The sequence below is a fragment of the Cynara cardunculus genome, assembly GCF_001531365.2.
Source record: "Cynara cardunculus var. scolymus isolate 2C chromosome LG 12, CcrdV1, whole genome shotgun sequence".
Classification (NCBI taxonomy): Eukaryota; Viridiplantae; Streptophyta; class Magnoliopsida; order Asterales; family Asteraceae; genus Cynara; species Cynara cardunculus.
This window is the reverse complement of record NC_037539.1, coordinates 27300549-27317382: the sequence shown is the minus strand read 5'-3', so window position 1 is coordinate 27317382 and position 16834 is coordinate 27300549. Positions and strand designations below refer to the sequence as shown.

The 16834-nt window shown below is 34.3% G+C and overlaps 1 pseudogene; it reads right to left on the bottom strand.

The window, feature by feature from the left end:
• Positions 1-5197: 5197 nt before the first annotated feature.
• On the bottom strand, positions 5198-14732 carry LOC112523808 (annotated as a pseudogene).
• Between the last annotated feature and the right edge of the window lie 2102 nt (positions 14733-16834).

The window sequence follows — 16834 nt, the reverse complement described above, 5'->3', positions numbered from 1 at the left end:
TGATGGCACTCACTGCGAAGACAGGAAGGAAAGGAAAGAGTAGAGACAATTTGGGACAATTTTCTGTATATTCCACTCAATGCAAATGACTTCAATTTAAACATGCTGGGAAAGTGGGTTCATCACCCATGTTCCWTATTTCATGCAACTAACTCCTAACATGCACTAACTTCCCTAACATGATGCAGACTACTTCAWCTTAACACAAAACAAGGATGCAGTAAATAAAAACGTGGGAACATGCTGCTTGTTGATCAATCTCTATATCTCATGGGCTTCTTGACTTCTCTAGTGGGTCTTGCTTTGATCTGGACTGTCTGATGTTGTGGACTAGTAGACTGGTCCTGTTGGGCCGTATCAGATAACTATGGAAAATACAACAACCTTGACCACAAGAATATTCTAGAGGATCAAATCAAAAATATGAAGTATCCGGTTTTGGTTCAGTCGTTATACTTAAAGTGGAGCAGCAACATTTTCACGGTTAGGAGGATTGTTGGTGGAATTCTTTGGAGGAAAACCATGGATTAGATAACAAGTCGCTAAAGTATGGTCGTGTTTGTTGCAATGTTCATAGAAAGGCCTAGGATGGTTGTTGTGGGATCGTTGTGAGCTGGAATTTGATCTCCCAACGTGAAGGGTAGTGGCATAGATTTGAACGTTTGGATTTGCCTTTATATGCTGTGTTCTTCCTCTTTTTTGACCAAGTTAAATAGTCGTCGAATCAAGGGAAATGGTTCGATTAACAAAATTTGACTACGAAGATCTGTGTACACAGATCATGGAGTCCTTGAAGGAACTCCATTGCACGGTCACGTTCTTGTCTTTTCAAGAAGGAACTTGTGTGCCCCACAAATGCAAGGCTCAGCGAGAGCTAACGAATCAGATTCGCCCCATAAAGCCTTGAGACGAGTGTGATAGCTTTGGAGGGGAAGACCCTCTTGCCTTAAAGAAGATATCACATTGCAAAGTTGATAAAGTTTTGGTGCATTAGAGTGAGAAAATCTTACCTTTAGGTCGTTCCAAATGGTTCTTAAAAACATAATCGGCAAACATACAATTGAGATGTATTTCTTGACTGACATAATTCAGTAACCAATTACTTAACTCGATTGGATCAGTTGGTGGAAGAAGAGAGCCATCCAAAATGGAACATGCCAGTGCCTTTGAGATTCCACAGTCGGACTATTGGAAGGATGAATTAGATAAGGGTCAATCTTATGAGATGGAAAACTAGGTTGGTTGGTGATTGTTGTTTTAGAAACCTAAGGATCATCGAGGGTTGTCATGGTGGAAAAGGCTTAATGGAGTTGGGATCAAGGCTGGAAAAACAGGTCTGTGAAGGAGAGGTTTGGATCACTCAAGCTGATACCATATGAAAATTCAATGATTGATTTTCTATTCAATTTTACTTGATTACAATAGAGGGGAAGAAATATATAGGCGGTATAACATAATCTGATACAACAAACTTAACTAAAAATAATCTGAACATAAAATAGAGAAACAATTTAATAATACAATTTGAAATTTGAAAAATCCTTTGAATTTGAAAGTTCGTGGAAGTTGTGCAATTTTTCTGCATTTTTTTTGAGTCTAATACATAATTCTTTTTTATTTATACAAATGTCTATAAAATTTGTAAAATTATTTAAATGATTGCAATTTTTATTACTTAACGAGATAAAAAAAATTTAAACTTATACGACCATTGATAACATTCATAAATAATAATCCAAAATACGGGCAATAGTTTTACAAAAATGCCCTAAACACTACTATCTTCTACGAAAAAGAAGGAGAATATAATAATTAAATTTAAGATGTCTTCAGACCGCTATCAGCTACAAACAAAAATGCACCGATACATCGTTAATGATCAATCAAAGTTAAGGTCCCTAATGAATGATCTAAACTACCAACATTATCTTCATCGACATCGGAAAACAAGTCATTGAACCTGTCTTCATCCAAATCTGCTGGAGGTGGTCATCACTACTAACAGCCCCGTCTTCATGTTCCCTCTTGGTTAACAAATGTTTTTAATGTAGAATTATCTTCAAGATAAACCATAAAATCAAATTCATCGATCTATATGGAATCATATATGAATTGTCAAGAGGCACTAAATTGGTAGAAGAAATATGGACTATGGGAAGTTGGTCTTCAATGAACTGGTCTGTAAAATTATTTCAAATTTTCTAACCTATTCTACGTTTCTAAGTTTATATTTGCTCACAAGTTGGGAGCAGATTATCTGTCTCAGGGAAGGGAAGCCGTAGGCCAACTTTATTTTTTGAGAAAGTGTTCAAGGGTAAACCTTAAGCTAAACAAAAGCCATTAATCAAATATATGCTTCCTCTCCTCCCTATTGAAACCTGCAAGGCTAAAGCGAAGTATAAGAAACTAGAAAAGAACCTACTTACTCTACCCACGCTTCCATCACTAAAAAGAAAACAGAAGGCGACCAAGTCCAGCCACCATTGGGAGCCTTCCTTGTTTCCTTCAAAAAAGGATGAAGTTAATTCAAATACCTAACACCGCGATAATATTGATGCAGAAGATTGGTGACGACGAGGGAAGATTTGCAAAGTGAAAACATAATTGAAAAAAAAAAGAGCGGTTAGAAAATTGGGATTTGGGGGCGTCGATAGATATCTTCACCTAACACCTACCAAGCAGCCAACAGCCTTCCTCTCTTTTATATTTGCAGCAGCCATTTAGTTGTCATTATCTTGTACATGAACATAAAAAAAAAGATGCTTCCTTTTATAAAATGTATAGGTTATTGGTCATTTGCTTTCATTCCATTGTGCCACATGCTTTACCAGACACTATACTATGCATGTATATATATGTAAGATGGGATAACAACAATTTATTCACATACAACACAATTATGCAAAGGTCAACACAGATTTTTCACAAGGATAAACCTTGATAGTTTTATGCAAATTTACATATATATAGTTGTACATGTGGGAAATTCTCATCGTGCCACAAATGCCTACTTCTCATATTCCTTTAGATACAAAGATTGGCTAATCTAAAAACATCCACCAAATCAATAATACAGTGGTAAAAAAAGGCAAACGAAAACAAGGTGAACAGGAAACTGCAAAGTGTAAGCCTAGAAATGTAACGTAAATAGGGGAGCTATCATATTGAAATCGTAAACCCAAAAATCACAAAGCGTAAACCTAGAAACGTAAGTTATCAATTATGAAGCTTAAATCAGATTCAAAGTGTAAACCCAAAATGCATAAACAAATCATGAGATGCCATAAACCTAAAACACATAAACAAATAAAATGAGTTATGAAACTAACTTGTTACTCATTTTCAATATAATACAACAGATTCAAAGCCTCTTTACCAGAAACTACAAAACCCTAAAAACACAAAAATATGGAGATTTCAAAATAAGAACCCTAAACCAAAAGTCCGATTGGTAATGCAGAAGAGAGTCAATGGGCTCACATACCAAATAGTAGAAGGTCTGATTGGTGATGACGAGGGAATGGATGGGACGAAGATGCGATGAAGAAGGAGAGCGGGCGTCAAAATCTCCCGATCCGCAATTTGGGACTTTGGGGGTCGGGTCGGGGGAACAAAATGTTTTAGGGAGATTGGATGGTTTAAATTTGCCACATCATTTACTAAATACATTATATGTCATAATAATTGTCATGTCATATTTTTAAAATTACACATCATCATTAATTGACCGGTTACCGGAAAAATAAGTAAGTCAGGTACTTAAAAGTTTGAGGATTTACGTTCTAGGTACCAAAATTATAGTTCTGAAAGTAAATAACCTAATATAGGAATTAGATGAAACTATGTTGTTTTTAATGCAATTTACTCTTAATTTTAAACAAAATAAAATAACTTTTACAATTACCGACAGATTGTTGATGGATCATCTAATTCACCACAAAATTCAAATTATCTATTTTATAGTTATTTAATAAGAAGTTCAGGAAACGAGAATGTGTGGCGGATCGGAGGATCCGTCACTAATCCGGCGGTAATTATAAATTAATTTTTTACCTTTTTTTAAAAAAAAAATAATTTTTAACGGATTTTTTAAGTGAAATTCAATTTCTGTTTTTTATTTTAGTATTTTCTATCCATAAATATTTATTCTCATTTTGTTTACATGTTCCTTTTTATATATGTAACATACGTACACATATGTATATATACTTGGTTGTTAATGGACTTTAATAACTAATATAATGTCTTAAACAAGGTTTTGGGTTTTAGTGGGTCTTAATAGGCTATAGTGAATGTTAGTGGTCTTATCGAGCCTAAACAAAACACACACACAATATATATAGGGTTGGATTCACGTGAGACCATCCTGTTTTCGTGAGACCCGTGAGACCACATTTTTACACGTAACCTTCACAGCAAAAACACTGTGAAGGTTTTAAAAAGTCACCTTCACAGCATTTTGCTGTGAAGTTTCAAGTGTAAAATGTTGGTCTCACGGGTCTCACGAAAACAGGCTGGTCTCACATGATCCCACGTCTATATATATATATACACTAGTGGTGTATCCGCACGATGCAATACGGGTGAATCAGAATTTTGAAACATTAGTCTCGCCTTGAATCATGAGTTTGTGTGGTTATTTTGCAATTCAACTAATATATAAAGTTGAAGGTTAATTAATATGGTGTATTAGCAATATCGAATGAAAAAATAATTGCTTTGGAGTAATGGGTTTCTAAACCCATATACTCAGACCTCATTACAAAATTTGAAATTCTTTTTAAAAAGTTGAAAAAAAACGTGCTTTGTAAAAAACCTACGTCGTTGCACGCCTGAAGAGGTCCACACTTTACACAAAAGCTATCGGACTTAATGTAACGGCATGGACGCGTCTTATTCTACGATGCACCTTTTAGCACCTTGACATAATCCCATAAAAAATATATTTCTAGTCCCAAAATAAATGTTCAAAATGAAAAATGTCCACTTTTTAATCAAGGAAATGACGATTTCACATTTAATTATAGAGGAAGTACCGAATTTCTTCATCATATGAATAAAGATAAAATCATGATACAGTCTATTTACTTTTGAAAATACACTTGTTTTGTGACAAATTAAAATGGAAACATAGATATTTAGTTTTTATGTGAAGAAGTACTTAAGATTGACAAAAAAATGGCACATTTACATGCGATCACTCATCGCTGGCAAGATCTCCCCATCGGACGTTGTAGTTTGCCGCTAGATAATGAGATCCAACGGATCCTTTGCTGCCATACAGATGCAAATCCGGTGCAATCTTCTTGGCTTCAAGTTCTTTCAACAAAGGCGTGAATATAGACCAAGAAGCATCAAGTTCATCACTTCTTATGAACCTTCGTTCTCCTTCAATCGCATCCACCAGAAGCCACTCATATGTATCCGGGATTTCTTTCGAATATCTTCATCATCAATACAAATTCTCGTTAAATGTGCTATAATTCTCTTGAATTCTTTTACGAGATCATATGAACAACCAAAGCTTTTACCTCGTGCTGTAGAGCAAATTAAGGTTGCTACGATCGAGCCTCATTCCAAGACCAGGAATCTTGTTATTGATCTTGAGAAAAATGGCTTTGTCAGGATGCACACGAAGTACGAGCTCGTAGCCTTATCCAAGTCCGTCCCAAACTTTCGCTTGTATAGATTACCAGGAACATGTCTGAATTGAACTCTGATCACTACCAACTCACATATGGTGTATAGTAGTTGAAGATTTGTTTCCTATGGGCTAGAAGCAGATTCTTTCGATGGTCTGTAAACGTTTGAATGGGGTTCGACTCACTTTATTTCAAAAACGTTTTAAAGGAATTGTTAGGATGCCTAAATACGTATTTAACATTGTAACACCTTTACAAAGGATGCATAATTGTTTGGTCCTATAAACTTAAGTCCTATAAAATAGTCTATCAAAACATTTAATAGACTCATAGCCTATTTGGTCAGCTATACATCACTGTTTGATAGTGGCGTAATGATATTGAAAGTGGCTTATTCAATAAGCTTTTAGAGGGAAGCTTTATGCAGAAAACAATTTTTTCCCCTCCCAAACAAAAACTTTCTTAATCTATACAAGCAGATTAATTCACGCAGACATTTTTATTCATGCCAGACTTAAATCTATACACCAGTAATGGCCTTTAGTCCCTCGATTTTGAAGTAAATACGGTTGCAGCATGTTGACAATCAAGGTTTCAAGATAAACATTATAAAGTTATACTCGATCAAATAGCATGAGACTCGAACTGTAACGTAGGTAAAGCTGTATATCTACGAAGTAGTGTCAAAAGAGTGAAGAAAATCAGTCGGAATATGACCCAAATCGGCCGAAAAGCGACCCCAGCCGGCCGGCTGCTGTTCATGTAGACTAAGGTGATGAAGTTCGTCGACTTCCAGGTCTGGTTGAGGCGTGATGGAGTTGGCTTGGGCTGAATTTCGTTTGGATTGGTCTAGGTTGTTAACTTTGATTACTAGAGGGCCATTAAGTTTTATCACATAAATGGTGGATGTAAATTGTTTGGTGGATCCGTGAGGTATATGGCCGAGAAGAAAAAGGGAGACAAATCTCCATATTACTGTTATATGTATAGTTCTATAAATGAATATAGTTGATCAATTAAATTTAATTGACTATTATGTTCTAATAAATCAATTAATTTAATTAACTGATATTATCAATTGAGTTAGAATTTGTAAAACGAGTTTAAGTATTTTGTGAGCATTTTATTATGAGATGGTTTTATATAAACAGAGTTAGATGGCAAGCAACGCGAAAGAACCATCGTAGGGAATACAGGTCTCGACATTAAACGAATAGACATGAGTAGAAGTTTACAAGCTTATCTTTGAGCTTAGCAATTGAATTAAATATTTAATCGTGAAGACGTACTTAGAGAGATGTGATTTGTGTAGGGTTCGAAGCAAGCAAGTAACGTTTAACTAAAGATAAGTTTCATTAGATTTGAAGCGAGATGCAGTATAATAGTATGATGTTCAATATCTTATTATGAAAGTATTTTCGATGTGATTCAGATATATTATGATGCGTTTATAATTGTGTAGTAGTTTTAAACGTGAAAGAGCATGCTATGTGTTTACATCTTTCAAAGAAGACTATATGTTTTACAGATCATCGTTTGAGTTATTCATGTTGCGTTAAGCATGTTGAACTATATATACTCATGTTGCGTTAAGCATGTTGAACTATATATAATGAGCTAAGCATGTGTGTGGGGTTGTAGAAGGTACAAGTACCGTGAAGGTGCCTCTGTACATGGTTTGTCCAGAAAGAAGGTATAAGTACCATGAGGGTGCATTTGTACACGGTTCGCCCTGGAAAAAGGTACATGTACCATGAGGACGCCTCTATACATAGTTCGTTTAGAAGAGTTATTCATAACCAATAAATACCGTTGTCACTGTACATGGTTAAGTCAGATGAGGTAGTTGACCCTTCCCCCCCCCCCATACACACACATGGCAGTTCAATTGAGGTATCAGGTGTGTTGAGTTGTATTATTTTGCATTGGTGCAAGATGTGCAAAGTTTATATGCATAAATTCTAGTGTTTCCCGATGCAGATTAAATGTTACAATTATAGGGGTAACATTTGTGTGGATGTTGTTCCCTAAAAACCATGAGCTTAGTTAGCAATTACTAATATAGTTTGTATCTCAGGATTTGAGAAAATGGGCACCAATAAGGGCAGGGACAAGTTTAAATCTATCACTCGAAGTTGATTATCTATAGTATTAGCTATTTAGTTTCAGTATTTGGTATGTAATAGACTTAGTACCTCATGCTTTGGATCATTTAAGTCTTTCAGTTTGTTAAACGTTTGATCAGATGTTTAAGTCTTCCGCTATATGTTTGTAAATGTTTATGGTTTCATTTACTCCATTGATGGTTTAGATTGGTCCTATCCATGAAAATGGGGTGTGACAACTGGTGTTGTTGGGCTTTAATAAATCACAAAGGGTCTTATTGCGCTATAATGATTCTTAATAGACTTTAGTGGTTCTTATTAGGCTATAGTGGGTGTTAGTGATCTTATTAACCCCAATACATATCACATACATATATGCAATACAAATTTGCATACAAACATATGATAAGTCATCATTGGTGTTATTGGGCTTTAACAAGTCATAAAGGGTCTTATTGGGGTATAATTGTTCTTAATATTATGTTTTATAGGGTTTTAATCGGTTTTATTATGCTTTAAATGATTTTATTGGGCTTTAACATGTAATGGATCATAATTGGTGTTATTGGGCCTTAATTGGTGTTATTCAGTTTTAATTGGTTTTATTGGGCTTTAATGGGTTTTATTAGGTGTTAAGCGGTTTTATTGGGCCTTAATGCGTTTTATTGGGCTTTAATCGGTTTTATTGGGCCTTAATGCGTTCTATTAGGCTTTAATCGGTTTTATTGGGCTTTAGTCGGTTTTATTTGTCTTTAATCGGTTTTATTGAACTTTAATCAGTTTTATTGGTTTTTAATCAGTTTTATTAGGTTTGAATGTGTTCTATTGTCCTTAATTGATTTTATTGGCTTTTATCAGTTTTATTTGTCTTTAATCGTTTTTACTGAGATTTAATCAGTTTTATTAGGCTTTAATGGTAATAATGATAATGATAATTTTTAAAAAAATATTTCCGACGAATTATTCCATCACTAACGGATTAGTGGGAATTTTTTTTTGCCTAAAATTCGAATTTTCTTTAAAAACTGACGGGATTTAAAAATTTTAAATTACAAAAAAGATTATAGTCAAATAGATCTATCGGGGTAATTTATTAGAATTCTTTTAACCCAATTCCCTAACAAAATGATCTCATTTCTCCAACAAAAAGAGAGAACAAAGGCGATTTGAACCTCCCACACACCACCACTCCGACTATTCCCCCCCCCCTCCCGCAACACGACCACTTCGGTGACGCCCCCACTCCGGCAACATTCACATCGACAATCTCCCCCACCCCAACCGGCGACTCCCGATTTTTTCGGTATAAAACCCTTTTTTCCTACTTTCCCTCTTTTATATGTATGTTTATAAAATAGATGTAAATACGTGTGTGTGTATATATATATATATATATATATATATATGTTTGTAAAACTGTATGTATGAATCTATGTATGTGCATGTAAATATGTATATATGTATGTAAATATGTGTGTGTAAATCTAAATTTTTGTATATGTAATAGTTGGGTAAATTTAGATTTACAAATGTAATTGTTGTATATTTTGGGTAAGAAATTGGTTGCTACTTGTTAGGAAACCGTTAGGATTGTATTTGTAAATGTAATTGTTGTATATTTCGTGTTAGAAATATGATGCTAATTGTTAGGCAAACGTTAAAACTATATTTACAAATCTAGTTGTTCTATACTTTGTGTTAAAAATGTGTTGCCATATGTTATGTTATTTTTCATGTTTCATAATTGATTTAAAAAACAAATCATTACACTTTTGGTTTGAAAATCAAATAAAACATGTTTATATCATTCTAATTAATTTTGGTGTTTTTATATGGAATCATAACTTCTAGTTGATTTAAACTTCCCAACTTGATGCTTTCAACTAAATCAAGTTTCCAACTTTAAATTCTTTTTAAGTGAACTCTTAAGATAGAATCTTTACACTTCTCAAAAACAAATCACTACACCTTTGGTTTTAAATTCTACCTAAACACACTTTCATAAATTTGTAGCTATGTCAACTATTGCCGATAGTGGATGGATGGATAAGAGATTAATAACAGTGGTTATATAAATCAAGTTTCAGTGCCGAAGTAGAACGATATTTGGATTGTGTTTTCTCCAATGAGCAATATGTTGAAATGAAAGCCACGTATAAGGGGTAATATTTGTTATAAGATGTCGTTTTAAGAAATGTAAACTTCTTAAGTATAAAAGGGAGAGAGGATGTGAGTTTAGATTATCAAGAAAGTGATTCATGCTTTCTTATAGTCGGTGGTATGCATATGGTAGAAGAGAACCTGAAGTTCAACGCCGCAACAAACCATAGTGGACGAAGATTATGACTAATTTGATGGTGTTCAGCAAATGGTGATGGATCATGAAAATGGGACGACCAAGATCCGATCCACATGTGAGACGTTTCTATGATATGTTAGAAGTTGTGGACCAACCATTGTGGGAGGGATGTCAGAGATATTCAATGTTACAAGTAGCCACAAGGTTTTTGAATTAGAAGGTAGATTGCATTACACGACGAAACAAACGAACAAAAATAAAAAGACAGGGAAGAGAGATACAAACGATTTTAAAGAGATTCACCCAAAAACGGGCTAATCCTCTTTGTTAAGTGAACTCAACGAGACAATCCACTATATTGTTCTTGAAGGTAGAAATACACCGTATGAACATTTGATTATACAAGATTTGAATACTCGAAATTGAACACAAGTTTTAGCTCCTATTCCACACGATAACGTGGATGCTAGTTGGATCTATTTCACACACTTACTAGAGTGTGGAGAATACTTATATTTTGTTAGCTTTGCATCACAAACTTTCTTTAATCCTGAAAATAAGAAAGGATGAAGTATTAGGAAAGCTTGCAAAGTTGGAGAGAATTATTTTTTATTTTTAGTTTCACAAACCAAAAATCTGAATTGGTTTGCTAGTTTAAGCTGAACACCTTTTCTACTCAAAATAGTTTTATTTTATATTTATCCAAAATGTTTAGATTATTTTTTATCAAATCAAGACTTACACTATTATGGAAGCCATCTTTTGAAAGCAAAGAAACATTAAGGCACCATCTTTTAAATGATCTTTAGTAGTTTGACTATAAACATCTTCCCATGCATGTATTTTAATCCACAAAAAGTTATAGTCTTGCAAGAGTTTTTTTTTTTTTTTTTTTTTTTAACTTGGATATCCAATCTGTTATGCGAGCCGACTAATTCTAGGGCGACCACCTGCTTTGCAGATAGCCCGGAGTCACCGCATTTGATCCTCTGTGGCCACAAGGGGATTTTTATTCCTCCTTGGATTTGAACCTGAGACCTCTCGGTACTTTTAACCTTTGGAGCCAAGCTCAAACCAATCAGGCACCATCCTTGTGATTGTCTTGCAAGAGTTTTATAAAAGGGTTTTATAAAATGATTTTATAAAGTTAACAAATAAAGTCTGAATACATAAAGCAAAAAATAAAAATACTTGTATACTACAATTATAAAAGTTCCGTGATTTTGTAAACGTTTTATAAAACATCAACTTAAATTGGACGGACCGGCTTCTCCCTTTGAGCATAGCATGTTTTTGGGGAGTAAGTCACTTAATATAATATAAGATGTGATAATCGATTCTTACATCACATCAAARTAGCACGTTTATATATTTGTCTTGCAGGTACTTCCTATTTTTACCTTCTATTTCAAATTACATTGGTTTAGCCCCAATCTATTTAGGATGAAAAGAGTAATTTAAAAACATTCTTACAAAATTTATCATTTTATAAGCATGCAATTGCTTAAAATATGATTGTGAAAAAATCATTTTTATAGAGTCACCTCTTGGTTTTTGTAAAAAGAAGTTTTATAATAGTAATCGGTAAATTGATAGGAGTTGAAATACCAATCATGAAACAATCATATTTCCACATGCACTTGAATATTCATATTATAACAGCTTATATTTTGTTATTGATTAATCTTGGTATATTCATTTACATGATAATTGGATGCTTTATCTACTTGTACCATTGCTTAAAGTAGTTGTATTTTGGACTAATAATGTAAGTCCAAGTTTTATGTAAAGGGTCAATTATGTAGAAAATAAATTGGTCTTAGGACTTGAAATGTTAAGAAAAATCCATGCCAAGACTAATATAGAATTTGACAATTGATGAGGGGTAATATTTGATAAGTAGGAATTATTGTACTAACTATTTAAACCCGTTAATTTCAGGAAAATAACTCTCATTTTGCACCTTGAGCCTCTCTCTCTCTAGACTTAAGTTCTCTCTTCACATAAACCGTAGATTTGGTTTAACCTTCTCATGCATCTTCAAATTTGGTGATATTTTGAAGATTTAAAGCTAATTGATTGAAGATAATGCAAAGAAGCAAGGTATGAATCTATAAATTTCAAGATTTGTGGTCTAAATTGTTGATTTGTGTTAAAGTTGGGAAGATTCATGTTAGGGTTCATAAGGTTTTGATTAGTAAGCTAAACCTTTGTTAAATGATGTTATTTTTATGTCATTGTTGGTTAAATAAGTTATAAATTAAGTTTTAATCATTTATTTGCAATATGGTAAAGCTAGATAGTTGATTCTTGATGGTTTTAGTGTCAAATTTATACAAAAGGGGCTGTTTTAAGTTGTGCATAGGAATCTTAGTACTGCTGTTTGTTTAATAATTCATATAAAATCACTCATTGATCCGATTGAGGTGTGCCATATATTGTTGGAAAGGTATATGTGTCTACTATAACTTTGTAGTTTATGTTCAGACTTGATTTTACATCCATAATGCTCAAAATAGTGAGTTTACGTAGCTGGTCCTGTGCAAAAACGGGATTTGCATACTGTTTTTAGAAAATTCATATAAAATAGGTTTTTGCTCCAAATAGAATGAATCCTAATCTACTGGAACCCTAAGTAACCAGCCTACAACTGTTGTTTAGATATTAACACCTGAATGCATCTCTAAGTATGATAAAAATGATCAAAGTCAAGTTGGTTCAAAGTTGTCAAGTGCAGGGGATTTAGTAGCTTTAGTTTAGCTTGTACTTTGTGCTTTGAGGATTGTAACATACATAGATCTTGTATCAATCAGTCACAATCATGTGTAACTTATTCAGGACCAATCTTAGAATAAGAAAAGGGCATTAACAAGGGGATAGGAGCTACGTGCTTACTTCATCGATTGCCGTCTAAGGTACGGATATCCGATTCTTGTGACTTTCTTTAATCACTAGTTTATTATAGAGGCAATATCGTATCTCATTACCATCTCGGCATCTATCACTTGTATATAATTATAGTTTCATATTTTGTGAGGTTACCCTTTTCACATTGAATTGATATGTTTTTGGTGATTTGAGTATTTTGTGCTTTAAGGCACGACATCGAGGGCAATGATGTCGTGACGCCTCCATGGAGGCTATAAATTGTCATGGCGTCCTCGTTATTATACCCCAATGTCAATAAGTGGGTCTGGCATGGTACCGGCTAATTTGAGGACGAATGAATCGATCCTAGGAACCGTTATCGGGAGCCGTATTCGGGAACCATTTTCGGGAGCCGATTATTGGAAGGAAATTGAGTGTATTGCCCTACACTCATTTTCCATTGTTCGAGTGGTCCGTACAACCCTCGAACCCAATTGATTTTCTTATTTTTTTCTCAATTCTTGACTTGATGATATTATTTTAATTATTTCAATATGGACATTTCATGTCAATTATTAATTGATCCTTTCATGTTTTGGTTTTCGGATTCCTTATAATTATTATCTTCTATTAACTCGATTTATACTTGCGATCTTGTTATTTTAATTATCTGTTCACTGAGCATTTGGCTCAGCCGAGGTTTGTTTTGTCCTCGGCAGGTACATGATCGTAGGTGGGATTATCACAGGACTGAGAGCGATGGAATATGACTATTTTGAAGACGACCTTGGATAATATAGTAGTTTTTGTTTATGTATATATTGTAATTGTATCCATGTTGTCTTAACTTTTAGTCTATCACCTTCTTTTGATGGATGTTCATAGTAGCTCTGGCTTTCCTGTATATATATTAGCTATTTATCTTGTTATGTTTTCCTTCGTAACACACTATCCTCCGGCCACGCGGGACAAGGGTGTTACATCTATTCTATGGCACCTTCTCATATTTGATTATTAATTTGAAGCCGGCACGATTCTCGAGACGACAATGTATACTTCTGTAAGTTATCTATATGCACATTAAGTAAACATAAAATACGGTTTGTTTATAATCACCAAAACAATTGTAGAGATGTGATACACTTTCACCAATAATCTCCCTCTTTTTTTGTTATGATAAACACAACCGTCAAACACGAGAGCATACTCGGTTTCTCTCCCTTCTTGTTGAAGCAAAAAGGATAGTGAAAGATGTTATGATACCCCTCGAGAGATGCTGCCCCTCAACATATGCATACAATCGGGAGCAACAACAATTTAAAGGTTATACTCAAGCATGCCTAAACCAAGTCTGAGATTGAAAACTTAACTTTCTGTAGCTTTTAGTAAAAATATAGGCCAAATTATCTTCAGAATCCAACTTTTGAAGCTCAATTTGGCTCTTCTGAATGAAATAACTATAAAAATGATGTCGTAGTTCAATATGTTTGTTCGAAAATGTAAAATCGGGTTTTTACTTAAGTTTATGGCACTTCCGTTATGACACATAATTGGAACTTTAGACAAATGTACATCAAAATCGGTAAATGTGTGTTTCATCCAAAGTACTTGAGTACACGCTCTAGCGGCGGCTACATATTCTTCTCCGCTAGTAGACAGTGCTATGGATTGTTGTTTCTCGGAGAACCAAGACACAATGGAGAGACCTACAAAGGCATATACCCGAGTGGTGCTCTTTTGATCAACGATGAAACCACCAAGATTGAAATTGGTGAAATTAAACAAGGTACTTTCCACTCGGGATTCTTTGCATACCATAATCTAAGAGTCATTGTACCTAAGATATCTATAAATACGCTTGACGGCTTGTATGACGGTTTTCAAAAATTTCAAAACCGAGAGGATGAGAAACATACACCTCCTTATTTATAAAACTGTTTAGGAATGCATTTTAATGTCCACTTGATATAATTAAAAATCTTCAGCATTTGCAAAAATGTAGAAGCATGTGAATAGACTCCAACCTTTCAACCAATGCAAAGGTTTTGTCAAAATCTATACCTTCTCGTTGATTATACCCCTTAGAAACTAAACAAACCTTGTCTCGTGTGACTCCTCCGTTCTCGTCTACCTTATTACGAAAGACCCATTTTGTGTCAATTACAATTTGACTACTAGGGGAAGGAACTAAGTCCCATACATCATTCCTAGTGAATTGGTTCAACTCTTCTTGCATGGCGATGATCCAATCTACATCACTTAAGGCTTCTTTATGGTTTGAGGCTCTAAGGAAGAAACAAAGGCGTGGAAAAAACAATGGATATGAATCTGGGATCTAGTGGTTCTTTGGTTGGCGTCACCATTGAGATGGCCTTTAACGGTTATAAGGTTAGGACATCTACACTTTGAAGAACGTAACAGAAATGGGCATCACTGGATTCTTGACCATTAATGGAATATTGAGAACCTAAATCCAAAGTTCTAAGATAATAAGCTAAGGCTTCTTGCTCACAAATATTATCATCTACCAAAGGTCCAAAGCAGCATTAGGCTTGACAAGACTCTCACCAAAGCTTACATTAAGGGATTCTTCTACAACCATGGTGTTCTTATTAAGGACTCTATAGGCTTTGCTATTCCAGTAGTAACTAAGGAATACTCCTTTATAGGCTTTGCTATATAATGTTTGTCACAAAAAAACACCAAATTGGACTTCATTCATCGAATTTACGTCCATGGTCCGTACGAATAGAAACAATCGTACAACCTTGTTGGGTTTGAATTCGTTTTCCCATAGATTTTAAATTTTTCAAAAGCGTCATTTTTATGTTTTAAAAATAGGATACATGTATAGCGGGAAAAATCATCTACAATGACAAACGTGTAATAATTTCTTCCAAAATTTTGGGTTGCAATGGGACCAGAAAGATCTATGTGAAGTAATTCTAAAACCCTTTCAGTTAACATAATACATGTAAATTTATGAGAAACATGAGTTTGTTTGCCAACACGACATGCATCACAAAAATGATTACTTAAGCTCATCATTTTTTAATTCTTTAATTAACCTAAGCTATATAACAATGCCTCGATTTCCATATCTCCTTCTTTGGGTCTAATCTTTATATCTCTCTTTATCCCACTTTTCTTTCCAGTCTAATAACCGTCTAGGTGAAAAAGTTTTAAAAGAGTTTTGGGTGAGCCTTAGGCTCAGTTAATCCACAGTTTTCATACACGAACAACAACTTTTACAATAAACAATTTTCATGAAACTTTATAAATTAAGCATACCTTGATGAGAATAATACTTATCACAAAATAAAGATATTTCAGTGCGTGTCTACATCACAAAGCAACGACGTTATGGGAGATATCTACCTCACACAACATTACCTGGCGAACTCACACAACATGTCCCCATTTACGGCTTAGACAAGCTCACAGAGCATGCTCGTCTTTACAAAATCATATTGTAATACATCCTCATTGCCACACATATACCTGAAACATATATTCTAGAAATATTGAACGTTTTACATATATATGATATATCAAAATATCGAGAAACTTCGAACAAACTTGTGAATAATTATAAATAAAGCATGCAACCATTTGAAAATAAATCATGTGTAACTCACAATACAAGTCGTAGCCCAAACCGATCTTTGAAGTGGCTAGCGTTACCCTGATTGGCGCCAAACTAGCTATGATGTAGAGCATTGTCAACTCTCGTTTCAGTGTCCACCATCGTTTTTGCTAACAATAGTTCCCCTTCTTGAGAAAAATTCACGTAAAGCTAAAAACTCCCGTTTTATACTAAGCCATTGGTGGTTTCACGGAAGAGGAAGCGATAAGGCCATGATAAATGGCCGGAGGTTTCATGACCATTGGGTTTCATGTCATTGAATTACATTCAATTT